Raw genomic sequence first — 27,113 nt, 5'->3', positions numbered from 1 at the left:
ACATTTGAAAACACAAATTTAAGGCCATTCAAACTCCAGCCAAAACGTGTAAAAAATCAAATTGCATGATCTAAAATGTTTTTTAGGAGACAGCTGTACTCTGCCTCCTCCCTCCACTTTTGATGCTTACTGACTTCATTCGTCTTAATACCACCCCTGCCTTCAAGTGGTCCTGTGGAAAGAAATAGGTTGTGAATGGGTGTTCTGTGCTTTAGTTTTTGGCTTAGAATTTTGAGTCTTAGTGACAGATTTAGCCTTTATGTATGTTATGTGAAAGAATGAACAAAGCAGGCTTCAAAAAACAATTTCTGGTTGTGTAGACTGAACAAAATCATTGAGTAACATTTTCTGAAAAGCAATGGGCTCTGAATATGGGGTGTTATAACAGATTCCTTTACTCTCCTGGTGTACCAATTAAGCCTTTTAGGATGGTGCTCCTGGAGAGGGCAGAGAAGACAGCCAAATAGCCAAGTTTTTTTCCTTCTATATTCCATAATCTCTGCACAAAACAAAAAACGCAGATTAATGACCAGTAACAATCCTTCTCAGGGTTATTACTAGCCTCTGCTGTCACATTTGTTTAATGTCAGTTTATAGTTTTTGCTCCTGATGTATACTGAGCATATTTCCACTACAGGTTATCATCTGGGATTTGAACGTAGTGCAACCTGCTTTGTCGCCTTGCACATTACAGATGACATAACAAAAGACCATATATTGCAATTTAATTTGAAAAACGGTTTCCGGTCTTTGAAAATGACCCATTTAGCTGAGAGCTGTTGCTCTTTAGTTTCCTAGAAATTCCAGGTGAATAATGCAAAAAGGATTTCTTACAGCAATTGTCCAGAATCTGACTTGTATCTAGATAGGCCCCCAAAGGAAATCATAGAAGACAACTAAAGTTGATATACATGTGACTCTAAAGCAGGTTGAATGTCCCCAAAGACACATTGCTCCTCTACCTCTTCAAAAGGAGCTGCAGTACGAAAAGCTGCTATATAAATGTGCAGTTATAGGAAACCAGGGAACCTGAAGGTAGTACACTAGGGACCTTGGGCGTTTATTCTTACCCTGATCCTCCAAACTACTAGGGTCCACTGTTTTTTGTAATAAGTTAGACACAAACTGGAATAGTATTTATGTCCTTTGTCCAGTCGGACAGGAATTTATTTGGCGTTGCACACAATCAGAAAGTAATGTCAAGGGGGCATAGCCCGTGACCTACAGTGAACAAGACAAAACAAGTATAGGCAAGAGCGAGCAAATCGGTCTGTATACTTATAATCTGTGAACAGACTTGATTGTAGTTTGAGTGACCATTGTACACAGCATTCACAAGCATATTCAGTACATATGATCCTATTGTGCCGACGACGTTTCGATGCCGAAAAACAAGATAAATGGCATCATCTTCAGGACAAATATATAAATCGTGTTTGTCTTGGAATTATAAACAATTGCCTTTCATGCAAGGCAGATCCTTAGGCAGGGAGGTAGTACAGGTCGAGAGGAGTGGTTCGATTAGGACCAATGATAGCATGGATTTCTGGATATCCCGCTTTTGAGCCAATTAAACCGTCCAGATCACGGCTCGAGTTGTGCCTGTTGCAGAATCGCAGGACACGGCATCTCTGGTGGGCATCGATATTCCAGTTTGAGTCTATTCTTACCCTGATCCCCCAAACTACTAGAGTCCACTGTTTTTTGCTATATAAATGTGCGCCAGGCTCCTCGCGTTACTGTTTTCAATTGTAAAAAAGTTAGACATTAATCTGGTTGTAAAAAAATGATTTGTGATTTTTCTCTGTATAACAAGGTTTTTTGTCCTTTTGGATGTTTAATCATTGTATCTAAACATGAGGCCAGCTGGACTATAATATATGGGGTTTTCTGAATATGTATGAATTCTTAGTTTTTAATTGTTAAAAATATACTTTGTATAAGACGTGCCATTTCACATCATGCCCCTCAGTCGTTGCGTAAGACAAGAAGATTCAATAAGTAGCCTCTCTCAGATTGAAAACAAAACTGATGTCGATTTTTGTTCTCAATTTCCATTTCTGACCTGGAAGAAATGGCAGAGGCGGCTATAGATGCTGATCCCAAAACTGACGTCTGTGAGTTCTCAGCCATTTGGAAATCCCAGTTGTCGTCCGTGATCTGCCTGTAGTTCCCATGGTCGTTATTTGGTAGAGGGATGTAAAAAAGTGAATGTCCCAGTCACGAACATCAGAGTATTGTTTCAGTTACTGGATTACATCTTGCCAGCGGCAGATGATAATTCACTGTGTAGGACATTGGGACTTCCCATCATAGCTTTTAAACTATACTAGTGACGTCTTACAAGAGTCAAATCTGTTTGTTGATCCCCCTCCCCCAAAAAATCCTTAGCTCCATCTCGCTATCCTCTCGGAGGAAATATGTCCGTTCTAGCCTTGTGTAGACGGAAAAGGGGCCTGAACAGGAGGACCTCTGCTCCCCACTAATGATTGCATAAGCTAAAGTGCTCCTCATCCGTCCACTGTCTCTGATATGTAGCCTTCACATGAACTTGTAAGAGTGGTAACAGTCTCTCATGGTGTCCCCCAGCATTGTGTTACTCCAGTGAACTGCTAAAACCCATTTTTCTGATAGATTATTCCTACTGCAGATTTCTCTTTAAGAACTTCTTTCAGGCAGCAGACTAGATCCTAAAAATGTTTGCCCCTGAGTAATAGCTCTATAGTTGAACCAGTTGTGGGTCACTAAATCAGGCACAGTCTATCCCAAGACATGTAAGGCTATTCCTCCCACACTTGTTCGAATAATTCCTTAGCCACCATTGGGGCATTTCTAATGAGCAAATGCTTGTCCAAATACTTGTAATATTTACACACTCTAACCTTGAATTACACCACATAATCCACCTTTGGCTACCTGGAAGTATCATGTTGTCTCCTCTTATTCGGAATAATGCCACAATGCCTTATATATGCCAGATCAAATAATATATGCTCCTGACATTGGCCGGGGAAACATTGTCCCTTTCCTTTTTTTCCTCGAAAGCAGCAACCCATTTTCGATGGGCAGTTCATGAGAAACTTTTCTAAAAGACTGGAGATTATCAGTCAGACATTTTTTCTTTTGGCCAGCCGTCCATAACAAACTTCATGATTCTACAACATTTCATATTCTGATAAAGGTTTCTTCCGTAAAGTTTCACAGAAGCACATTAGAGATTCAAGGTCAACTGATTCAATAAAACACTAGACATTCTTACGTTCACCCAGGTCTTTACCTTTGTCAGGAAAATGTGACCAAAAATCTGCTGCCTTGTTGCATTTACCTGGAACATGTTCCATGTAAACAATTCAACACCAGCAACTTGGTGTGATCAAAAACGCTGATTGAAATTAAAGGAGCATTAATAAATTGAGACTGCTATGTGAACTCTTGACTACAATATAGTGTGCACATACTGTAATTGACCATGGTCATGCTGATTATGTAGAGGAGAGCACAAAGATCCATGGAAAAAAGAAGCACCAGCAACTTAGTGCTGAGGCTACCCCGTCTAATAGTGAGTCTTTAACAATGCACAATTAAAATAATGAACTCTTGCACTGCTCACATGCAGAGTAACATTTCTTTTTCGATAACTGAGGAAGATTTCCTTGCATCTCTCAGCACATGAGAGCAAAACTACTGTGCCTTCCCCTTGATATTTTTTTTCTTTTTTGCGTGATATCTAGTATGAACAAAACTCCCCCTCCCCCCAATTCTTGAAGTATGTCTCATAAAGCCTCGCAGCCCTGCATAAATCCACTCTGATCAGGATGGATAAGAGTGTGCAGTACAACATTGAGGCGTGTGGGCAAGATCTTCGTAAGCAGTTTACGTCTGTGTTTAAAAGGGCTATCAGTCGATAAGACTCACACCTGCGGGGATTTTTGTTGGGCTTTGGGATACCCATTACTGTCACCTCCCCCATCGTCCATGCAACCTCTCTGTAGAGAACACAGTGTTTAATCAGGTTCACCAATTTCAGAGTGAGTTTAGCCCCTTGAGTCTTGTAGAAAAGTTCTGTGAGGCCCTCTGGGCCTGGTGTTTTTCTGAAATTCAATGACTTAATAGCTAGGTGGACTTCATCGTGCTTAATATGACCCACTAAGGATTCCCTTTGAGTTCTCAAACGTTTATGGAGATGGACTCGGTCCAGAAATGTTCTCCCGTGTTTGGGTGAGGAAGAAATGCTGCGGTAAAAGGCTTCAGAAGATCAGCAAAATGTGTTCACTTTTTATGGTGTCTTCCAACACGGGCCGTCCGATGTTGTCAAGGCAAGGAGCCCCTCCACTTCAGTAACTATCTGCCCAAGGGGATTGTCAATCTCCCTCTTACTCCCCAAAGGTTTGTATTTAGGAACATAAAAAGTTCACCAGTCGCCGAGGCATCACTCATCTCACCTCCTTGTGCAAATTGGCCAGAAGGAGGAGCAGAGCACAAATACCCCCTCCACCGCAATTGTGCCACCAGGTCCAGATGTCTGGAGGGATCTCGATCCAGGAGCTGTTCTTGATCCTCTGGGCCGATCTGTTGCCATTTTGGGTCGGCCATTGTGGGTCTCCTAATCCAGGAGTTTCTCGCAAGGTATAAGTTGGGATGGTCATTGTCTCTGTCCAGTTGGTGTTCCTTTGGAATACGTTCCTACACCACTGTATCTCCATCTGAGCTGACAAGCCCGCACACCTCTGCCACCCCACCAATCATAGCGCCCCGAAGGCAGCCTAGTTCACCACCGACTTCCAAGAAGCCAGGTGCTCCTGCAGACTCCTCGAAACTCTGGCGTTACCAGAAAACCACAGAGGACCATAACAACTATAGGAACACCATGAAGGAATACTACCAGCGCATAAGAGTCACCGAGAAGACTGTCATCAAAAACAAAATCCACTTCAATGCAAGTAACACAAAAGAACTCTTCAACGTCATACAGCAGTTCACCAAACCCCCCAGCGAAGCCACGGATGTCCCTCCATCCCAGGACCTCTACAAAAAGCTTGGCTCCTACTACCACATGAAAATCAAGGCCCTCTACTACCTCTTCAGCGAACCGACTCCTGACACCACCAACGACAACCGGCCGATCATCACTTCCTGGAAACCTGCCACCACGGAAGACACCCCCAAGACCATGAAGACCCACTCATAAGCTCCCACGGACCCCTGTCCACCACACATCCACCACAGAGCTATCGCCGCCATAGCTCAGCAACTAGGACGAACCATCAACACTTCCCTCTAATACGGCATCTTCCCCAGCGACTGAAAACAGGCAGAAGTCAAGCCCCTCCTCAAGAAACCGCCGGCCGACCCAACGGACCTGAAAAACTACAGGCCCATCTCTCTCCTTCCCTTCGCAGCCAAAGTCACCGAGAGATTCGTCAACACCCAGATGACCACCTTCATAGAGGAGAACGCAATCCTCTACTCCTCCCAGTCCGGATTTCACAGCAACCACAGCACCGAGACCATCCTCCTCGCCGCCCCTGATGACATCTGCATGCTCCTCGACCAGGGCCACATCCTACTAGACCTCTCAGCAGCCTTCGACACCGTCTCACACCGCATCCTCCCAGCCAGACTCCACGATGCTGGAATACGAGGAACCGCCCTCGACTGGATCTGCTCCTTTCTTACCGGAAGAACCCAAAGTATCAGACTCCCCCCTCTTCCCTCCCCCCCTCAACTGGGGAGTACCCCAAGGATCCTCGCTCAGCCCCACTCTTCAACATCTACATGGCCCCCCTCGCTGCCATCGTCAGTCAGCCTAGGCTCTGCATAGTATCCTATGCCAATGACACCCAGCTCATCCTGTCCCTCACGAAGAACCCCGAAGACACCAGACTCTGCTTCCAAGAAGGAATGAAAGACGTCGCAACCTGGATGAGGGACAGCTGCCTGAAGCTGAACTCTGAGAAGACCGAGGTCCTCGTCCTATGACTCCCCCACAGCGTGGGACAGGTCCTGGTGGCCCCCTGCTCTTGGAAACCCTCCCACACCCACTGACCACGCCCAGAACCTCAGTCATCTTAGACTCCTCCCTCACCATGACCCGCCAGATCAACGCTGTTGCCTCGACCTGCTTCAACTCCCGACGTAAGACCTTCAAGTGGATCCCCCACAAATGCAGAAAGACCATCACCACGCACTTGTAACCAGCAGACTGGACTACGGCAACGCCCTCTACGCCTTAATCAACAAAACCCTGCTACACAAGCTCAAACCATCTAGAACATCCTGGCCGGACTCCTTCTCGGAACCCCACGACATGAGCACATGACCCAGCACCTACGAGACCTCCACTGGCTCTCCATCGAGAAGAGAGTAACCTTCAAGCTACTCACTCACACCTACAAATCCCTCCACAACATTGGGCTCAAATACCTCAATGAAGGAGTCTCCTTCTACGTACCCAAGAGGAATCTCCGCTCCACCGACTTTGCCCTAGCAGAAACCCCCCGCATACACAGAACCAGAACAGGCGGAAGAGGCTTCTCCTACATCGCAGCGAAGACCTGGAATGAGCTCAGTCAACATTAGACGCTCCCCCACTCTGAACACCTTCAGAAAAAGTCAAGACCTGGCTCTTCGCCTGACCCGGAGCTGCACCCCCTTAACACCTCCTACCTTACAGCGCCTTGAGATCCTCACGGGTGAGTAGGGTGCTTTATAAACCCCTGATTGATTGATTGTTGAAAAAACTTCAAATTATACAGATCTCTGTTTCGCAGATCACGTCTGGGGGGCCAGTCTCTCTCTGCCACAACAGCAACTGCCTGGAATGCTCTCCCAGCGGATCTACAGCACACCCAAGATTTTTTACTTTTTAAAAACCGCTTAAAGCACATCTGTTTAGTCAGCTCATTTAAATGGTTCTTGCCCGCGCCACCTCAGCTCATTTACGCCCCAGGACACTTGTGAGTATTTGTGCGCGATATAAGCTCTTTATAACATAACATAACATTGTAGTGTTAGCTGGGAGACGTCCTGATAAATTGTGCATGCGTAATCCTGAAAGCTCATGTCCCCTAATTTCTGGCTTGTTGAATGACTTACTCCTTTTCTAAAAAGTAATGAAATTTGTCAAGGACACCTCGTGGACTCTGTTGGGACTGTCGTTGAGTGCCCCAGTACGGTGAACTCTGAGGCACATCAGGTGGCCGTTGCCCAGCAAAATCGAGTGCATGTCTACCACAAAGGCCACTGAGTCCTCAGATGCAGGTTCTCCCTTCTTGAGCAGGTCTTGGAGTACTCCGGCTTATCAATGGGCCCCTTTGAGTTGCTCCTCCAGTTAGGAGGATTTCTCTGCATGGCCCGCTGTGACTGCCTACACTTGCCCCTCAGCTTCCAGTATATACTGGCCCACAGAGTCCACATCCGTTTGGAGGTCTGATATTTCACGGTTAGGTCAAACTGGAGGTCGCGAGGCCCCTCGTGAGATACATATTCAACTCTTCTCATAGCTCAGCCTTAAATATTTGGATTCGAAGCTTGGGCTGCAGGATGAGGCTTGTCTAGATTGGCGGGTAGGGTTCCTCTTATTTGGGCAGGGTAAGGGGGCTAAGGATGTTTCCTCTGCTCTCCCGCTTTTGGGGTGCCCCAATGTTTCAAACAGTCAAAGGGTGTGTCTTAGCCTCATGCTGTAGTGCTTCCAGTAATATTAAGGCACAACCCAACCACATGACACCCTAGTGTGAAGTAAAGTAAAGAATTTGTATAGCGCACTACTCACCCGGAGGGTCTCAAGGCGCTTGAGGGGGCGTCGTTATTTATCAAATAGCCAAGTTTTTAGTTGTTTTCCGAAGGAGAGGTGGTTCTGTGTAAGGCGGAGGTGGGTGGGGAGAGAGTTCCGAGTTTTGGCCGCTAAGTAGGAGAAAGATCTTCCTCCCATGGTGGTTTTTCGGATGCGTGGAATCGCGGCGAGGGCTTGATTGGACGATCGTAGTTGGCGGGTGGGGGTGTAAAAGGTTAGGCGCGTGTTGAGGAATTTGGGTCCTAGGTCGTAGAGGACTTTGTGCGCGTGGGTGAGGAGATGGAACGTTATTCTCTTGTTGACGGGGAGCCAATGAAGGTCTCTCAGGTGACCGGAAATGTGATTGTGGCAGGGTAAGTCTAGGATGAGTCTGGCTGAGGCGTTCTGAATGCGTTGGAGTTTTTTCTGTAATTTGGCTGTGGTTCCGGCGTTGAGGGTGTTTCCGTAGTCCAGTCGGCTAGTGACAAGTGCTTGGGTGACCGTCTTTCTTGTTTCGGTGGGGATCCATCGGAAGATCTTTTTGAGCATGCGCAAGATGTTAAAGCATGATGATGAGATGGTGTTGACTTGTCTGGTCATCGAGAGAGAGGAGTCTAGGATGAATCCTAGGTTGCGAGCATGTCCCGTTGGTTTGGGCGCGTTGCCTAGGGCTGGTGGCCACCATGAGTCGTCCCATGCAGAGGGGGATGATCCTAGGATGAGGACTTCCGTCTTGTCTGAGTTCAGTTTTAAACGACTATTCTTCATCCATTCAGCTACGTCTTTCATCCCTTCATGTAAGTTGGTTTTGGCGGTGTTTGGGTCTTTGGTGAGGGAGAGGATCAGCTGTGTGTCGTCCGCTTAGGAGATGATGTTGAGGTTGTGTTGGCGTGCGATTGATGCAAGGGGGCTCATGTAGACGTTGAAGAGGGTGGGGCTGAGCGATGATCCTTGTGGTACGCCGCAGATAACTTCGGTGGCCTCCGATCTGAAGGGGGGGGGGGAGGCGGACTCTCAGGGTTCTTCCGGCGAGGAATGATATGATCCAATCCAATGCTTTTCCTTGTATCCCGACGTTGTTGAGGCATTGTACAAGGGGGCTATGACAGACCGTGTCGAATGCTGCGGAGAGGTCCAGGAGGATAAGGGCAGCTGTTTCCCTGTTGTCGAGTAGTGTTCGGATGTCATCTGTGGCTGCGATGAGGGCGGTCTCGGTGCTGTGTTTGGCTCGGAAGCCGGACTGTGAGGGGTCGAGGGAGTCGTTGGACTCGAGGAAGGCGGCGAGCTGACTGTTGACGGCCTTCTCTATGACTTTGGCAGGGAAAGGGAGCAGCGAGATGGGGCGGTAGTTCTTAAGTTCAGTGGGGTCTGCTGTAGGTTTCTTCAGGAGGGCACTGATTTCGGCATGTTTCCAGCTTTCCGGGAAGATAGCGGTGTTGAGGGAGCAGTTGATGATATCCCGGAGTTGGGGTGTGATGATGGAGTCGGCCTTGTTGAAGATGTGATGGGGGCATGGGTCGGTTGGGGATCCGGAGTGAATGGAGTTCATCAAGCGGATGTCTTCGGTGCTGATCGGGTTTCAGGCGCAAAGGGTGGTGGTGGGGTGCTTCAGTTCGGTGGTGAGGGGAGGGGAGTGGACTGGTCGCCGAAGCTGTTATGTATGTCAGCGATTTTTCTGTTTAAGAACGAGGCTAGAGAGTCGCAGAGGTCTTGAGAGGGAGTGATGTTGTTGGTGTCGGCGCTGGGATTGGTAAGCTCTTTGACGATGCTGAAGAGTTCCTTGCTGTTGTGGGCGTTGTTGTCGAGTCGATCCTTGAATGCAGATTTCTTGGTGGATCGGATCAGCTGGTGGCGTCCTTGAGGGCGGTCATTTTGTCTGTGGTTGGGTTTTTTCGCCAGGCTTTCTCGAGGGTGCGGCAGTTCTTTTTGGAGTTCTTGAGGTCGTTGTTGAACCAGGAGGCTTTTTTGCTACCTGGATTGTTGTGTTGCTTTTTCAAGGGCGCTAATTCGTCAACGCAGTAGGTGATCCATTGTGAGATTGATGGCTGCTTGATTAGGGTCCGATGATTTGGCGGGAAGGTTTTGGCTTAGCGAAGTGGTGAGCTGGTCGGTGGTAAGTTTGTTCCAGTTTCTGCGGGGGACTTGTTGTGGGTGGTGGTGGGTTGTGGTCTTTCTGAAGCGGAAGTGAACACAGCTGTGGTCCGTCCAGTGAAGTCCTGTGACGTGATTGAAGGAAATGTGCTTGCTGGAGGAGAAGATTGGGTCGAGCGTGTGTCCGGCATAGTGGGTGGGGGTGTTTACTAGTTGTTTGAGTCCGAGATGGGTGAGGTTGTCCAGAAAGGTGGTGGTGTTGCTGTCGTTGTTCTTTTCCAGATGGAAGTTGAGGTCCCCTAGTAGGATGTAGTCTTCGGAGGGGAGGGCGTGTGGGCTGATGAAGTCAGTGATGTCTTCGCTGAATTGTGCACGGGGTCCTGGTGGTCTGTAGATGAGGGTGCCTCTAAGTGTGGTCTTGGGGTCGGTGTGAATCTGGAAGTGGAGGTGTTCGGTGGCTGTGAGGGTATCGTCGGAGCTGGTCGTGATGCGGATGGTGTTCTTGTGGACGATGGCGATGCCTCCTCCTGTCTGGTTGATGCGGTCCTTTCGGATGATCTTCTAGCTGTCCGGGATGGTTATTGCGATGTCGGGTGCTGATGAGGCGTTCATCCAGGGTTCTGTAAGAAAGGCGACGTCCGGCGTAGTGTTGTCCAGCAGGTTCCATAGTTTGATGGAGTGTCTGTGGACCGATCGAGTGTTGAGTAGGATGCATTTCAGGTGGTTTCTGCCTGAGCTCTGTTTGGCGTTTGTGGATGTAGAGTGGGTCCTGATGCAGCAGAACTTGCAGGATTGACAGGCAAAGGGTCCATGGGTGCGTCCAGGGGCGGCTCTGTGGCAGTCGGGGAGGCGGCCGGTGTTGAGCGCAGTGAGGGTTGCGGCGTCGTACGTTAGGCGGGTGGAGTGGATAATGCGAGGGCCAGGGGGTCTTGCGCTGGGCGCGGTCCGGGCGTAGACGGGCTTACCTTTGGCACGCATAGGGCGCGTCTGCTGCGCGTGAACGCTGCGCGCAAGTGCATCTGTCATAAGTGGAGTGGGGCGGGGCGAGGGAGGAGCAGCTGGGAGGCGGGAGCGGGGTGGCTAGTGGGGGTGGCTAGTGTGGAGGGGGAGCTGGAGGGAGCGGGGTGGGGCCGCAGGGGAGCAGCGGCAGGGACGGGCTAAGGGCACAACAACAATGCTGGGCGAGATCACTGGCACAGAACGAGGTCGCGGGCACAAAAAAAACAATCACTGGCACAATCAATGGCACACAATGCAGGTCGCTGGCACAAATAGCTGGCACAAAATTGAGCAATGCAGGCAACGATACCGGGCCGAATGCAGGTCGCTGGCACAGATAGCAGGTCGCTGGCATGGAGAGCGCGATATCAGGCACAGAATGCAGGTCGCATGCAGATAGCTGGCACAGGAGGGACCCATTCAAGTACCCAAGTATGGCAGGAAGGGGTACTCTGGCAGAGGGAGATGGCCGGTCTATCAAACCCAGCACACGGTCATTCCCGGGGCAACTTCCTTTCAGCTTTCTTCTGGTGGATGACATAAAGGAACCCACTGATATGCAGGGGGCAGGGTATGTCTCAAAGGGATGCTCCGATTCCCCTCCTGCCACCACAGAAGCTTCCAGTCTGCTGCGCTGTGGGCCACTTTGTAGCACTATGGAAGTGCGCAGATTCTCAGCCACCAACACGGGCCTGCCGACGGCTGCATGGGCAAGAGCCGCTCACCGGTAGGCAGGGGGGATCACCCCTGCTCTCCCTCTGGCTGCCGAGGGGTCCCTGGGACCAAGATGTCTCCCTCACAAGGATGCTGCCACATTGGCAGTGGTTCCTGCAGCCATTACCTGCCCGAACGCTTAGGGCTCTCCTGCGCGCCAGTCAGGCCTGTCTCTGATGTGCTTGCAGCTGCTTCCTCTGGCGCCTCAATTCATGCGGGCTGGGAACTCTGGCGTGTGTTCTTGGCTCCCCAACATCTCCCTATGTCGCTGGTCTCTCCTGCGGTAAGAAGTAGACTCATGGTTTTGCCGCAGCCTACAGAAGGGATGGTGGAGAGTGCTTCAATGCTCTATCTTGGGCATGCCCATTAATCCAACAGAGATTTTATACTCTTCCGTTCCAGAAGGGATACCTACTACGTCCCTCTCAGTGCAGATTTTCTAGCCAAGTGTTTCAATGCTTGGGTAAAAAGTAAAGGAAAATTGATCAGTCTGGTCTTGGCTCCCCCCTTTAAAAAAAAAAAAGGTTTTAAGTGTACCGCTACTGACCTAGAATCTTTAGGGTGATTTTCGCACTCCTGCAACTATATTGTGCAAGTCCTATCGTTGCAAATGTGTCCCAAATTCCATTTTGCCCATGACCATCCCTAGATAAGACCTGTCCACCTGCTGAAAGGCTTTCTCGGTGTCAAAGGACACCAATACTGCCAAAACCTTGTTTGTGTGCCTTTTCGTCTAGGTCCTGTAAATGTTATCATGCGTCCGTCTGGAAGCTATAAAATTTAACTAGTCTACGTTAACCAGTGCATGTAGTACATTTTCCAATTTCACTGCTATGCTCTTGGAGTAAAATTTTATGTATACATTTATTAGTACAATTGTCCTGTTAGCGGCACATTACCTTCGACTTTTGCCTGGTTTATAAAGCACTGATGGTAACGCTTCTGCCATATCTCCTGTGACCACCCCTTGTGCTATATGGTTACAGTTTCTTCATCTGTAGGGTCAAAAACCATTGTATATTTTATAAAAAAAGGGTTTGTAAACCCATCCGTGCCTGCAGCTTTATTATGTCCGAGTTTTGATGGCTGCCTATATCTCCTCCTCCTGGGAAATGTCCTCTTCCAGCAGTTTTCATTGGCTGTATGTCGGGTAGAGTCAGCTCGTCTAAGAAATGTTGCTGGCTAGCGGCACTAAGTTTTTCTTTAGCATATAGCCTAGCACAGTGGTTCATAACCTTTTGACTTATGTTAACCCCCTGAATCATTACTGACTGACTACAGTCTGTGGACCCGCACAGTGATTATTGGAAGCCAGGGTCTAAGCAGTTTCCATGATTTGGACCTCAAAACGATTCACAAAAATACAAAAACAAACATACCCAAAATAAATGCTCATGTATTGAAAGATTTGGTGTAATTACCAATCCAATTTATAAAATGTTCATACTTTTACTGTTGCTTCCTTATTTGTATTTTAATTGATTAATTTTAATACATGTTGTAAAACCCCTCAGAATGCCCTGTGGACACCCAGGGGACCTCAGACCACACGTTAAGAACCACTGGCCTAAAGTAATGTCAGAAAAGCACAAGCTTATCGCCCTTAGTCTGTTCTAAATCCCCTGTGCATTAGGAGATTTCCTGGACTATTCCCTTTCCCTTTTCTCTGTAAGCTGCCTAGTCAAGTAGGACCATGTTTCCTGTCATGTGCGAGGCCCGTTTCATGGAGAGCTCTTCCTTATTAATATACAGCAGTCTGAGTTGAATCAGGAAGGTCTTAGGCTGTCTTAGAATGGCTGTCGAAGGAGAATATTTATATTGTAATTCTTTAGTGTCTTTCCCTAGCCTCATAGCTTCCTGTTTAAGAATTGTATACAGATTGGCCATCAGAGAAATTACATGTGCTTTCCACTATGGCTTTCAGTGCACCCCACAAGCCCACTTTGCCCACTTCCTCCTTAATGTTTAATTTGAGAAACTCTTTAATCTGCTCGTCCAATGACTTCCTCAGGATAAGGTCTCTAAAGAACCACATATAGAGATTCGACCCTGCAGTTTTTTGTTGTCTGCCCTAAATGGATGCACCACTGTACCTTCTTTTAGGCAAAATAGTATAATAGTTACTCCTACTATGAGGGCAACCAAGGGACTATTGAGCAGTACAAGGTCGATCCAGGAGAAAGTACAATGCACATGAGGCGGAAAAAAAGGAATATTCTCTTTCCAATCAGCGGGTCTCGAGTCAACCATCCCAAAAAATCCCACTCGTGTTCCCCTTCAGTGTTTTTGAAAAGGCATCAATTGACGCTCCTCGTTCACCACTCCTGTCTAGAGGCTGGTCCCAAACTGAATTAAATTCACCCACTAAGATCAGGTCTCCAATTGCATATTTCTTCAATAAATTTACTTTGTTGTGGTCCCTGGCGTTAGTAGGAGCATACAGAGTAACAAAAATGAGTTGTCTTCCTTAAAGCTTTCAACATAAAATGTGGTACTGCCCCTTCCTATCATTCTTAACATTGTGTATTCCAAGTGCCTCTTTATTAAAAAATGAATCCCAATTATGATTGATTGTTGCCAAGTGCTATGCTGCTATGCTGTAGGGTAGTGTCTGTGTCTCATGAAATGCTGGTCTTGTTAGATAGGTTTCCTGCGAACAAATTATATCTGGTTTGGAGTCTTTAAGGGCCACACACAGCATTTTTTAACCGGAGAAATAATCCCCTTTTATATAGTAGGAAAACATCTTCACAATGGTTAGTCTTGCAGTTGCTCCTTGCCACTAGGGCCAGTCAGTTGCCTGACCCTAACATGGAAGATTGCCCACCCTTGATAGTATCTTTCTGTGTGAACACGTACCTCCTCACATTGTAGAAATAAATGAAGTACCTTCCCATCACAAATGTAACTCCTGACCATTAACCTATTTAAGCAACAAGTCTACCAATGTGTACTCCTATTAATTCAAACCACTACAACAAGTAAGTCTTGAGTTTCAATTTTGTCTTAGTATGTTTCTACTGTTCGAAACAAACCTCTAATCCAGGTGACATCTGGACTGGTTCCCCATGTCGTATGTGCTGAGTAATCACCATATTAATAACGAGCTGATACCTGGACCAAATAAACTAGTTCCCTCTCGCGCCATTGCACCTGCCAACATCTATCAAAAGTTCTCTGTGTTTCCTCACTGTTCGTAGCGGTCTCCTCGGCCAGGTGGTCAGTTGCCCACTTCCTCTCTCTCGCCCGATCTGCCCCCCACACTCCCGTTTTGTCATGCGTTTTGTCTGCTCCGAGATTGTGGCAGAGCTTTGGCGTGTTTATTTAGTGTAGTGTCTAACTTTGAACTCTCGTGTGGCAGTGAGTTTCCTTCTCTACCTGCTGCTGTGTGATTATTGCCACGTAGTTGCTTCCTGAGGCTATTAGGCTGTGTCTAGTTCCCACTGTGCATCTCCGCCCGTTTCAAAGTCAAGCTTACTTTTTATTATCTGGCTTCACAGCACAGCAGTTGCAAGACAGTTATGTGAGAATCACCAGAAGAGGGGACTTTGGCTCCGTCCACATGCTGAGCACCAGGAGCCCATGTTTTGTTTGGGCAGAAGTTGTGTGCTCCGAGGGGATAAAGTGCTTGCCATCCACACAGCTGTGATAATTTTTTTTTTATCCAGCTGCCAGACCATGACATTTCAGGGACACACACGGCATTGTACTGCTATTAAAGTGTCTTTGATAACTCGCTAATTTGTTTTTTTCTTTGGCAGCAGCACAGAAGCAATGAGAGCAGTCATCTTGCATGTATTTTAAGGTCTGGCTTGAGAGTGCAGCTGTCATTAGACCAGTTAACCTACACCAATATGCTTCTGCAGTACTCTGCTTCCACACACATTCAAAACCATCCACATGCTATCTATTTGTAATGCTTCACATTACCATACGACATGCCTTTAAAGCCAAACTTATTGGCATTGCCAATGCTTTTTAAATTGGTGGAGAAGCCAGGCTTGCAGCCTTGATACGTCCTTCTGTCACAATAAATAATGCTGCCTGAAATCCAGTGTTGACAAACAGTAGTATTCCAACACTCCAAAGAGTGTAGCTATGTGAGGATGGACTCTGCAGCATGTAATGGTGTTTCTTGGCTACTCTGAAAATGCTCATACTCAGGAACTGGCCCTTCAACGAAGTTCTCAAAGAACACAAAGAAGACTGCTCCATGAAGCATGTGTGGGTCTGTGGTCTTCATACCTGCGTGTCGCCATTGTTAAAATAAACAGGTCTCAGAAAAGAAGATATATTTCAGTGCGACTAGCGATCTTCACCATAGACAGAAAATTTCCCAGCTGTTACAAATTTGTCCTTATTTATCAATATTCTACATACTATATCCACATGTAGGCAGATGGCTCTAGACAGGGACGCTTGTGGAAGCAGTGATTCAACAACAGGACATTAACTGCAATACAAATGAGGGCAAAACACTGTGGGTATATTCCCAGTAGGGAGTCACCTTGCGTACACCCTCAATGTTAGTGTGAATGCATGGAGTTGCCTCTTTAGAGAACTTCGAGTGGGAACTTCATCCCGAGGTGGTTGAATGAAGCCTTACGATTTTTTGTGTCCATGTTTATATCTTTGCCATGGTTCAGAACAGGAAGTTTCTTTAATTTTGTGCCATACATTCCCTTAAGTGGTTCTCTGGGAATGCTTTCAGGTTCAGTTGGTTATGCAGATTGCTGTATGCATTCCACCCAAATTCACTTCTTTGTAAGGTCATGCAAAATGTATGAGACGAAGAAGCTCAGCTGACCTTATTGTCTTTGAATTTGGTAATGAATTTTTGGCCCTTTTTTCTTTTCGCATCAGGATGTTAAGATCATCTACCACAGTTCTCGAACACATCAGTGAAGAATAAGCAGTGCAACCTAGAGACATTCTGTTTATGTTGCTACCCTTAAGTAGCAGACCACATCTTGGCTTCCCAAAAACATGATGCCCAATCTATGTTGGAGTCTGTTAAAAATGTTTCTGGCCTGGTGCAAGTCTGAATGTTCGAACTCCAAGCAGTCTTGTCTGACATTCTGCGCAGTCTGAAGATTTAAACCGCTTTCATCCTTGTAAGTCTGAAATTCTGCATGTTGCAAATGTTGTTGCCCAGTAGGGCTTGGCTGTTGCAACTATGAAGGGATGTCTGGCTTCCTTGTTCTTCTTTGTCTCCTTGCAGCAAACCTCATTGCCCTGCTGCTACCTGTTTTATGGGTTTGTAAATTAGAATTTTCTCTTTTAAGTGAGACTGCTTAGGATAATGAAAGTAAGCAACTCTATAGGTGAGGTAAAATCCAGTGACCATGCAGAGATATCAACTGTCACACTATTGTTCGCTGCAGTACCACCGCAGTGGCGGTGCGATCTGTTCCTACATAAAAAAGTTGTAGCCATGAGGAGTGGCCATAGTAAGATCAGTACTGACATGATCTTTTATCCAAGTGTCTGTTAGAAATAAGCATCCAGTTGGTGCTCTAAGATAAGGTCCTATTATTCCACCTCATGTTTGAAAACAGAACCAGCATTATGGAGTTCCCATTTAATATTAGTCGAAGGTTTGTAAGTTTGAGGGCGAGTTCCTGCAAGTTTATTAGAAGTATGGGAGCTGACAGAGGGAATAACAGATATGCCATGGTTTTTGGAGGGGGTGAATGAAAAGTTGCAAAATGGACAAGATTGGCTGATTGGGCATAGGACAGCATTGATGGGGAAGTTGTTCAGCTTAACCAAAGGTCTTAACTTGCACCCAGATAATTATCTGAGGTCTAGAAGAGTGTCACAGCTGTAAGTGTGAAGAGTGTGAAGGAGCAGATGAAGATGGGCTTACCTCTGGCACACTAACTTGGGTGGACGCTCAAGCCTATATTTTTATCTGTCATGTGATCTGTGACTAATGCTAGAGCGTTTGTTCCAGTGGGAGAAATGGCACCAGTGATGACAAAACTGAAAGCTGTGAGTGAGAAAGTATTGTAAGAGAAAAGTGCAGCGCTAAACACGATTCAGGTTTTGAGGCACATGGGATTCAGGATGTATTTTTTGCGGTGGATTGAATTACTTAAAAAGAACATAGAAAACACAGATTTTCAGAACGTGTCACTAAGCTGAAGAACTAAACAAGAGACTAGGCATGGTTATCCTCTCTTGCATCTCCTGGTCGCACTAGCAGTAGAGATCAGTTGAGGAGCAGGCTTTTACTGTAGTGTCGCACTAAAATCCACTACACATGTGGTATAATGTATTTGAGAGACCTGGAAAGATCAGGGACAATACTCCTACAAGAACTGACCCAAATCGGTTGAAGGCAAAGTGCGATAAAATTAAGCTATCCCTACAAGGATAAAGGTGGAGGGAGCTAGTTGTCCCGAATTGGGAAGCCAACCTTGATTTGGGTATTAACCACATTTAAATTAGGAATTGACATAACTTAGGCAAGCGCTTTTGCTAGAGTGTTGGCAGAGCATTGATGTGCATGCTTCGCCGCAGTGACGTCTTGGAGCACACTTCCAACCTCTCTGCTGCATGCTTTCTCTGTTTGAAACTAATAGGGCACCTTGTGCCATTTAGCATTTGTCATGTAAGGATTTGGACCAATTACTGGTGGCATTGGTATGGGCATATAAATGTAGCCGTTTAAGATTAGAGATGCTGAAGGGGCCCTTGAGTAAGGGATACCTGAGATTTGCAGTATTTTGAAATGTATTACATGTGGGCTTAGCACTTGCAATTCTCTGGTTTGATGGCAGCCCTACATGAGGTACGTTCGATTTCATCTATGCACCCACAGACAGATGCTAGAGAACTGCTAATGATGGGCATTTGGGTATTCTGTTACGAGCAAATACATAAAGAACAGGTGGGTGAATTATGGAAGAGGGAAGTGAGTAGGGTGATTAAACAATCACTTGATCTCTGCTCATAGTTCTTCCTTTCTTGACTATTGAGCAGGATTTCCCCTTTCACTATGGGCAGCAGGGGGATGCAAAATAATTTCAGACTTGTATCCAAGTGGAACCATTCTCACTATTCAGGCAGCACTGGAGACCTTGGGCATCAGGCCAGGCCAATTCTTATAATACAGGAGGTTGCTAGGGACCGCCAAGGAACTGTAAATGGGTGTCACTGAGGCTCTCCCAAGTTCAGCAAACCTCTAGAAATGCTAGGTTCAAAGCAGTTCAGTTCAATTATTTTCCTTGGACATACCTGATATTTGTCAAGCTGCATTGTATATACCTTAAGCATCCCTCAGTGACCAAGATGCATGAAGGCCAATGCAGAGTTCTTGCATATGATTTGGTCTTGGCCGGGCATCTAAAGCTTATGTAGACAAGTGATTTCAATATTTCATCCCCCAAACATGTAGGCACCCTAAACATTTCTAAACTAGGTTGCAGGGCATAGTAAGAGGCCCAAGAAAGGTAAGATAAAGAACAAATTTACGGTGCCGGAAGCTCTGCTGACCGTGGAAAGGTGTTGAGGTGTTTGCAAACAGTATCGCCCAGTAACCGCTCGGTATGCATGTTATTAGCCACTAAACACCGGCCACAATGTAGATCATGAACTGAAATGCGCGACGGACCTACTCATTGCGCCAGTATTTCATGCCTTTGGAATTCGACACCTTTCCACGAGCACCACGAAAATGACCGCGTACACAATTCACAATTCTGATCGATCTATCACAAACTCCCTGCGCCGATCACCAGCCATTCTCCGCACCGTCTTGACACCTTGATAATTAGTCACTTAGGAGTTCACCACTTCACTGCGCCGATTATTGTTTCTCTGATACCCACTTGATCAAGAAGTTCTGTATGTATGGATGCGGCCGAACTAGATCGGCTTCAATGTAACAATGATACATTTTCACCAAGTCACGTCCCTCGAGGTGGCCCCCACTTGCATGAATTTGCTGCACAATTGCCTCACAACCATGAACAAAGATATTGATTCTAATTGAGAGTGGCCATGTAGCCATACATATGGACCTAGCTACTATAATTGTTTCTATGTTTCTCTCTAATTATCTCAGGCGGATGCCTTATGCTGTTTTCTTATTTTTCCCCCCCTTTACTCCCACAGGCGTTCGTAATGAAAACCGGCAGTGATTAATACAGTCCTGATGATGATCCCGGTTCATTATGAGCCAGGGGATCGAAACGTTGACGCTTAAAACTGTGTTGCAGGAATTTCATCTGTATATTATTCTGTAGACACTGTATGTCGAAACTTGCTGTAATTGATTAATAATTTGCAAGCGACAGTTGGCTCCAAAACTTTCTTTGCCTGTAAAAAATTATTTTCTTGACTCACCTACTTTTCTTACCCTATGGTTTTTCCAACTCCTGGGTTAGGTACAGGATTGTGCCCTATCTAAATGTTTGTATGTGACCCTCTCTAGGTCAATCAAAATCTCTTTTTTTTTATTCTAAATTAAATATTCCTCGCCCGGCTGGGCCTGGAAACTGGATTATAGTACTGATTGTGGTCTATAAGTTTATTTGCCCCAGTATTGGAACTTTCATAGATTCCCATGCTTTGTATCATTCCCCGTCGTCGGAATGGGAGCCTCAGTAAATAGAAAATACCATAGTAGTAAGCACAAAGTGAAAAAATAGGCCTAGGCCTCATCTCATTTTGTAGCTTATCCACCTCTTTTTGAAAAAGAGACCAAACTTTTGCAGTAGCCAATCAGAGCAGCCTCACCCCATAGAACCTTCCTGAGAGAAGCTCAGAGCCTCAGATTTTCTACTGCACGTTGTGCAAGGGAGTCTCCATTGAGCTCTGCTCAGTTTCTTCAATTTTCTAACTACTTTTTTCAACAACTTGGATTTCTTTCAGTCATGTCTGACAAGGAGAAAAAAAGCCCTTTTTAGAGCCTGTGCTACCTGCTCCAAAAAGAGGTTGTTTGTCGATGACAAACATATGGACTGTATATACTGCCTGTATCCGGACCATAAACCTACAAGCTGCCAGATTTGCAGGACCTTCTCAGCGAAGACCTTGAGGGACCGGGAAGGACGTCTCCTCACATGGCTTCAGAAGATGAAGGACCGTAAGGACATTGTGTCTTCAGACAGTGAGGGCTCCTCGTCGATGGTGTCATCTAAGAAGTCTCAGAAGAGGGGTAGGTCTCCCCCTTCTACTTCAGGCGAGTCCCTTCACAAGGCCTTACCAGGGACCTCTGATAGGTCTGACAGGCCTGCTTCCCTAAAATCTCCTCACCACAGTGAAAAGGAGAGGCAGGGTAAGCCTGAGGAGTCACAACCCTAAAAAAAGGTGAAAAAGGCTACAACTATCTCTTCACCTCCCTCTGAGAAGGATAGAGGGGTCAAGAAGCCTTCGACTTCAGTACAGGAGGTCATTTCGGACAAGAAACAGAGGTCGTCGACGGGTAAAAACACAGGTACGTCGACGACGACTGTAAAAAAGGACATCTCTGTGAAAGTTGCCTCGTCGACGGGCTCGTCGACGACGGCTTCGTCGACGACGCCTGCACCGTCGACGGTTTTCAAGGCACCTGATACCTGTTCGTCGTTGACGAAAATCACCATCTCCACGTTGACGACGATGACAGCAAAGTTGGCTTCGGCGATGACGAGGACGACGTCGACGACGACCGTGTCGACGACTCCTGTTTCCATTCTGCTGACGACGAGTTCGTCGACGATCCCGTCGACGCTCCTTCCATCGTCGACGATGAGTTTCTGCTCGTCGACGACGCAATCCTCGACGACGAGAGCAGTATCTTCGTCGGCGCTTCCGTCGTCGACGCAGTCCCATAAAGAGTTGCTGTCGACGACGACGACCTCATCGTCGACGACGGAATCATCTGAAAAACTTGTTTTTTTGCGCAGAAGGAAGCTGATAACGCCAGAGATGACGTCTCCGTGCCAGGTTCAAAAACTTCCACCTAATCTTCTGTTGGATGACGACTCTGATCCTGTTTGTTTGTTTACTCCTGAGGCGGAAGCCGGGAGATTGCTTTGCTTTTAAAACTTGATTCACTTGTATATTGTGTGTTTTTAAACTCACTCGCCTATCTCCCTGAGCACCCCCACGCAGCGGACCCTAGCGCTGACGTAGGGAAACCTGCCTAATTGCCGCCACCTGGTCGAGCACTCAGGCCACGCCCACTTCGCTGACCATGCCCCCCGCATCCAGTACAAAAGGCGCGCTGATTAAGAACGCGCCCAGAAGACTGTTTGTTTACTCCTGAGGCGGAAGCCGGGAGATTGCTTTGCTTTTAAAACTTGATTCACTTGTATATTGTGTGTTTTTAAACTCACTCGCCTATCGCCCTGAGCACCCCCACGCAGCGGACCCTAGCGCTGACGTAGGGAAACCTGCCTAATTGCCGCCACCTGGTCGAGCACTCAGGCCACGCCCACTTCGCTGACCACGCCCCCCGCATCCAGTACAAAAGGCGCGCTGATTAAGAACGCGCCCAGAAGACTGTTTGTTTACTCCTGAGGCGGAAGCCGGGAGATTGCTTTGCTTTTAAAACTTGATTCACTTGTATATTGTGTGTTTTTAAACTCACTCGCCTATCTCCCTGAGCACCCCCACGCAGCGGACCCTAGCGCTGACGTAGGGAAACCTGCCTAATTGCCGCCACCTGGTCGAGCACTCAGGCCACGCCCACTTCGCTGACCACGCCCCCTAACACTACTAAAATGTGCTCATATCGGAAGCGCAGCGGATGAGCGCAGGCGCCCAGAGCCCGGGCCCCTGGTTCGCCCCTCCCAAGCCATCACATACTCTAGTGATACTTTGCTTGGACTTAGAATCCCCCTAGCCCCCCCCCTGCAGCAACTCGATCTCACTCGCTGAAGGGCACTCTCGCTGCCTCTCATGCCCGTACAGCTTTAGCCCAGAGCCACCGCTGAAACCCAGCACCCTTAATATGGCCCTGCTAAACTGCAGATCCCTCCCAAAGCACCAAACGGAAATTAATCTTCTCCTTAAAGACTCCGATATTGAAATTTTATTTCTAACGGAAACATGGCTCACAGCAGGATCAGAGCCAGACATCATTTAGTCACTCCCACCGGAATACCTGATCAAGTTCCACAACAGACCCGAAGGTATAGGCGGAGGAATCGCTGTCATATATAGAGACTACCTCTCATGCCAACTCAGAGATAGTCCTATACTTGACAGCGAAAATATCTTCTTCTCTGTGAATCGTCCACCCTCGCTCACCCTCTCGGGATTATTAGTATATCGCCCCCCCTGGACCAATCCGTCGCTTTAGCGAGTCACTCATCGACTCGGTCTCCTCCCTTGCGTGTACAACACCGAATTTCACGATATTGGGAGATTTAAATCTCCATCTCGACGACTCCTCCAGCAAGCCGGCGATGGATCTCAAAGCAGACCTGGGCTCACTCAGCCTCGAATTGCTTAATAACCTTCCCACTCACATCAAAGGGCACCTGTTGGATCCCGTGTTCTCCAACCTCCCGCGTCTCACAACTCAACCCCCCATCCCCCTTCCCTGGTCAGACCACTTCTTGGTCCCCTTCGATCTACAGCTATCTACCAAACCTCTTGGTAAACCTCCCCCCCCAACCCCCTGATCGTCCGTGGAAAAAACTGGACAGCAACGCCTGGGCCCAGGCACTATCCTCCACCTCACCCCTCCTGGACGATGACCCTTCTATTGCAGACGTTCAACTACAGGATTGGATCCATCAATCCTTAGAAACCACTCTGCCACTCAAACAACTGCCCAGCAGGAACAAAACGACCAAATCACCCTGGTTCACCCAGGAACTTGGCACCCTAAAAAAGAGCTGTAAAAAACTTGAACGCGCATGGAGGAAAACCTGGTCAACAGCCTCCAAAAATGAATACATATCAAGCTCTATAAGAATTCAATTAAAACCACTCATGCCACCTTCTTCGAAGGAAAGATTGCTGCAGCGGCCAACTCCGCGAAGGAAACATACCGGATAGTACGGCTCCTTACAAAAATCTAGGACCCCCCCTCCCCTCCAGACCCTGAGGGCGCTAGATGCAACCAAATGGCCAACTTCTTCTCCACAAAAATCGATAAAATACTTACTTCACTTCCCGTACCCTCCGCTCCTCTCCACTCCACCTCACCTCCCCTTCACCCGGAGGCTCCGTACCTACGAGCCTTTGACCAGATCTCCACGGAGACGTTTTTAGACACCCTGCAAACTGTAAAAAGTGGCTCGCCTGCTGATCCTGCTCCCATCAGCAAGCTAAAACTGGTCGCCCCCATTGTAGCTCAACCTTTCACCAATCTCATAAATGCCTCCTTTAGGAAGGGCGCCGTCCCAGCCAACTGGAAAAAGGCTACTGTCAAAGCCCTCCTGAAAAAACCTCACCTGGACCCCTCGGACCCCTCCAACTTCAGGCCCATTTCGCTCCTACCAGGGATCAGTAAAGTGGCCGAACGAATAGCTAACCAGCAGCTATCCATCTTTCTGGAGTCTAATCACTTATTGCACGACTCCCAGACCGGCTTCAGACCGGGGCAAGGCACCGACACCGCCCTGCTAGCAGTTGTCGAAGAGGCGAGAGCCATCATAGACGCAGGAGGATCAGTGGCAGTGATCCTCCTCGATCTAAGTGCCGCCTTCGACACGGTGGACCACGCCATCTTGGTCCACCGGCTAAGTCGAGTGGGAATCACCGACTCAGCCCTTGCCTGGATTAAATCCTTTCTCGAGGGTAGATCTTTTCAGGTGTCAGACGGCTTTTCCACGTCCAAACCCCTGACCATGCAGTGTGGGGTCCCCCAGGGCTCCTCCCTCATCCCCACACTTTTTAATGTTTATATGTCCCCCCTCGAAGACGTTATCACTCCCTTTGGCGTCAAGACAGTGATGTACGCTGACAACACTCAGCTGGTGGTGTCCATCAACCACTCAAACACTAGCCTAGAAAACCTCGCCAGATGTCTCGAAGGCATCTCACAATGGATGTCGGACTCAAGACTCAAGCTTAACGGCGATAAATCGGAGATCCTCTTCCTGGGCAACCAGAACAAATTACCTACAAATCTTTCATGGCCACCTTGCATGGGTACCTACCCAACTCCTAAAACCGAGGTCAAAAGTCTAGGTATCTGGCTCGACCAGGACCTTAATTTTAAAACCCAGGCCAGAAAAACATCAGGGACCTGCTTCGGCCTAATCCGTATGGCCCGTAACATCCTCCACCTGATCCCTTTCCAGTCCAGGAAGTTACTGATGCAGGGACTGGTCAACTCAAGGTTGGACTACGGTAACGTCTTGTACCTGGGAGCCCCTGCATCAGTCATTCAAAAACTCCAGGTGGCCCAAAACGCCGCAGCTAGAGTCCTCACGGGAACAAAAGCACGGAGCTCGGCGAAACCAGCCCTCAAAAGCCTACACTGGCTCCCTGTGAAGGAGCGCATCACATTCAAGACGCTCTGCATATCGCACAAAATCTTGCATGAGAAGGGCCCCCCAATACTCAGATCCCTGATGAAACCACACCAATCTAACAAACATCTAAGATCTGATTCACTTGCCCTGGCCTCCATCCCTAGAATAAAAAAGGCAAGATCTGGCGGCCGCAGGTTCGCCTACAACGCGCCAAAGCTCTGGAACACCCTCCCACTTGCCATGAGGAGTGATCACAATCTACTCTCCTTCCGAAAAAAATTAAAAACTTGGCTCTTCCCCTAAAACCTCCCTGTTTCTGACCCCCATTTGGAATAAACTAGGTCCTCTCAGCGCTGGGATGCCCAAGGGTAGCTATGCGCTCTATAAATCCACTTCCAAATTCCAAAATTCCAGATGAGGAGACTTTTAGTGAGTTTGGACAAGCGTATAGCCCATCTGACCTACAGGTTAAGGTTCAGGATGTTAGTTCTGAGGAAGGAGAGATGGAACACCAACACTATGTTCCTGATCATTACTATGAGGAGGAGCACACTACTACCAGGCAAATGCCTTTGCAGAAGCCTTCACGTCAGGTGCAAGAAGGGATGGTGGCGATGCCATCCAGTTTGATTACGGATCTACAACTTATGTTGCAGGACTACCGGAAGCGTTTCCCTACTCCTCAAGACACTCAACGAGTGCGTCCTCCGACGCCTCCGCCTCAATCGTTACAGCCTGTGGCAGAACACTCTTTGCCTCCAAAAGAGCGTACCACTGCGCCTGAAGAGCGCCCACAAGAAGTGGTGCAGGTGCATGATACAGATGATGATACTGCTTCTTCTGATGCGGACCAACAAGTGGATCTTGATCAAGATCAACAGGTGGATTGGAATCCGAATGACCCACGGGATCCAGACATCGCAGATCCAGATAACGCTACCTCGCCTCCAGCGGACGTTGGAGGTTTTCACAACCTGATGGAACGGGCTTCCAAAAGATTTGGTCTCCCAGTGACCACGGTTCAATCCGAATGTTTCTTATATGATTTTAAGGAACCATTCAGGAAATCGGTACGGTCCATACCAATCATTGAGCATGTCTGGTCTGAGGGCCTGAAGGCTATGCATAACCCGGCCACAGTCCTCCCGGTGCTACCAAGACTAGAGAAAAAGTACAAAGCACCAGATGGCAGTCCGGCGTGTCTGCTTGGTCAACCAAAACCGGACTCGGTCATTTCTCAGGCCGCCCAGAGCAAATCTAAAAATCCATCCACACCACTCACTACACCACCAGATAAGGAGGGCAGGCGCCTGGACAATGTGGGTAAAAGATTCTCAGCAATGGCCAGTCTTCTTGTTAGGGCAGCCAATGCGTTAGCAATTCTGGGACGTTACGATCGCCAGATGTGGTGCGACCTTGCTCCATTTGTGGAGGAATTGCAGGATTCCTCTAAAGAAGAAGTGAAGAAGATTTTGCTGGAGGGGGAGCGGGCCTCTTCGGAGGTCATTGATGTTGCTATGGATATAGCAACCACAGCATTTCGAGCACTAGCCGGTTCGGCTGTTCTGCGACTCCAAGGATGGTTAAAGGCCACATGGTTCAGACAGGAAGTGCAGAATAAAATCTTGGATCTGCCATACGACGGAGAAATGCTGTTTGGCAAACACGTTGATGACGCCCTGCAGGGCATAAAGAAGGACACTGATACAGCCAAGTCCTTAGGAACATTGCAATATCGCAAGGTACCCTTCAGGGGAGCAAGAGGTAGAGGATTCTCTACTTATAGAGGAGGCAATCAGAATCGCTACTCTTCCGGCTCACAATCTAGCCAGACATATAAACCTCAGTACACTCAGAGGGGTTCTTTCTCTCGCCAACAGCCTAGAGGACGTCAAGGGCAGCAAAGGAGAGACAACACCAGGAAACAATAGCGGCCAGGTGGCTCTTTCCACTGTTCCTGTGCCCTCATTAACACCAGTGGGGGGCAGGATTGCCCATTGCCTCAACAACTGGATGGTCATTACATCGGATCAGTGGGTCCTACAGATCGTCAAAGAAGGACACACGTTGGAGTTTCAAGACCTTCCTCCAACAAGAGCGCCAGACGCCTTTCC

At 47.6% G+C, this 27,113-nt stretch overlaps 1 protein-coding gene across 1 annotated transcript in view; it reads left to right on the top strand.

Moving 5' to 3' along the window:
- RNF17 (ring finger protein 17) overlaps positions 1-27,113 on the top strand; it is a 2,333,865-nt gene that overhangs the window by 161,764 nt on the left and 2,144,988 nt on the right. The window lies entirely within an intron of this gene.

Source organism: Lissotriton vulgaris, chromosome 8, assembly GCF_964263255.1.
Source record: "Lissotriton vulgaris chromosome 8, aLisVul1.2, whole genome shotgun sequence".
Taxonomy (NCBI): domain Eukaryota; kingdom Metazoa; phylum Chordata; class Amphibia; order Caudata; family Salamandridae; genus Lissotriton; species Lissotriton vulgaris.
Note: the sequence above shows the minus strand (reverse complement) of the source record. Positions and strands in the feature narration are given on the sequence as shown.